Source organism: Mus pahari, chromosome 19 (genome assembly GCF_900095145.1).
Source record: "Mus pahari chromosome 19, PAHARI_EIJ_v1.1, whole genome shotgun sequence".
NCBI classification, from domain to species: domain Eukaryota; kingdom Metazoa; phylum Chordata; class Mammalia; order Rodentia; family Muridae; genus Mus; species Mus pahari.
Window position 1 is genome coordinate 33,773,785 of NC_034608.1, and position 2,117 is coordinate 33,775,901.

Sequence of the window (2,117 nt, forward strand, 5' to 3'; positions counted from 1 at the left end):
AGCTCCATGAATCCAATCAGCAATTATATATGTTATATGCATGTATAAGAAAAGCATGCCAACACCAAATGCTCCCACATGTGGTCAACCTCAGTGTTAGCTTTCATGCTTCTAATATACGTGCCAAGACAAAGAAAATTAAGTATAGATATTCTTCTCTATTCTTGCCTTCAAGTTAAATGGAAAGGCATAGACATCACACAGGGTGTGAACTCTGCTAAGAAAGAAAGAACCCCACCCCCACCCCCAAGTTCCCTCTGCCCAGCTTGGTCCAGCCTGGCTCTCAGGAGAATGAAGTTCCTGTGCAAAGAAGAGCATCCATTTGAGAAGCACTGCTCTGAGGGCGAGAAAATCCAAAAGAAACACCCAGACTGGGTCCCAGTGATAGTGGGAAAAGCTCCCAAAGCTCAGATAGGCGACCGGACAAAGAGGAACACCTGGTGCCTTCTGATCTTACAGTTAGTCAATTCTACTTCTTGATCCGGAAGCGAATTCATCTTCGTGCTGAAGATGCCTTGATTTCTTTGGCAACAATGTCACTCCACCCACCAGTGCCACGACACGATGGGTCAGCTGTACCAGGAACACCACGAAGAAGACTTCTTTCTGTACATTGCCTACAGTGATGAAAGCATCTATGGACTGTGAAGATGCTGTACCTGAGGTGGGGGTTCCATTCTACGAAGAGAGGTAGCGCTTCTTCGCTCCTTCCCTGACATCCAGTTCCTTCTTTAGGCTCAAACTCCACATCCTTTCCTCAGGACCTGCACTTAATGTTGGAGACTGTTTCTCCAGTCCCTCTCAGCAGGAGGGGTAATGGTAGGTACAGCCTCTGTACGTCTTTCTTTCCCCTTGTTTGCCCTCCATTCCCACTTTGCTTTAGACTTCTTGATTGTCACTCTTTGTCACATCTGATGATTGTTAATCTCTGTCACATCCCATGATTGTTTTGGTTTCAATTCCCTTTCTCAGAAGCCCAATAATTCCTTCCTTTCGCTACCTTCTTTTTGGAGGGTAGATGGAAGGAATTGACATTGGGTGGGGGAGGTAGGAGGTACATCAATAAAGAGGAAACCACCGAGATGAATTGAAAAAAGAAGAAAAAAGAAAAAGGGAAAGCAAGCAAGCAAGTAAGCCAGCCAGCCAGCCAGCCAGCCAAATCAGCGGTCTCAGGACCAAGGACAGCGTGGTGCTGAGCCTCGGACTTCTTCCTCCATCAGTGTCTGTTCTGTACCAAGAATCAACAGTGAAATCAGGCCAAGACCCCACCATAGGATGCTTTCTGTAGGTTCAGGGCAGTGAAGGAGCAGCAGGTCAGAGAAGTTCCTGTTCACACAGGAGAGATCGAGTTAATCCCGGGGAGGAATGGACAAGGATGGATGGCAACAGAAAAGGTGGCGGATGTTAGAATCTTCGAGATGCTTACTGAACAATTCTCAAGATGCCCTGGACAGCAAACTGTAAGCAGGCTGAAACAATTGAAGGACAGGGTGATTGGACAGCGTTGAGCTGCAAGTTCAACTGTCAAAATAGTAAACAAAAACACATAAACAATCAATAGATGGGTTCAAGGAAAGAGTGGATGGAGGGTGGGGGAAAGAGGCAGAGAGGATGAGAATGATAAGCATCAGGACCGGAGGACCTCCAGACTCTAGAGTATCGATGTCTATATCCAGTGCTTGTTTTCCTGAAAGTAGAGCGGATACCAAGTTGTACCTCTGAGCCACGTGTTTGCTCTGTTTGATACCCTACCATGGTAAGATAGTTCTAACGGAGGCTGCAGAAAACAGCCTGGGTCTTTCTTTACTTCTTTTCTTTTCTTTCATTTATTTTATTTTATTTTATTTTCAAGCATTGGTGTAAAACAGGCATTGCAGGAGGGGCTTCCTAGCTCTCTTCTTGTGACTGAAAAGCACAGCGTGGAGCCTTTCAGCTCTGTGTTTGGCCTTCCTGTGACTCCTGCTCAGGTGGCTCCCAGGGGATGGCTCCTGCATTGTTACTCCTGCTGCAGGTGACTAAAACCACATCTCCATACCAAGCAGAGGTCTTCTGTAGTTGGAATCTTCTCCTGACAAGAAAAGAAGGGCTTGGTCCTGTGTGGATGTTGTTGAACTTTA

At 46.2% G+C, this 2,117-nt stretch overlaps 1 pseudogene; it reads left to right on the forward strand.

Moving 5' to 3' along the window:
• The first annotated feature begins 291 nt into the window (after window positions 1-291).
• Window positions 292-648, forward strand: LOC110337027 (annotated as a pseudogene).
• Window positions 649-2,117: the final 1,469 nt, after the last annotated feature.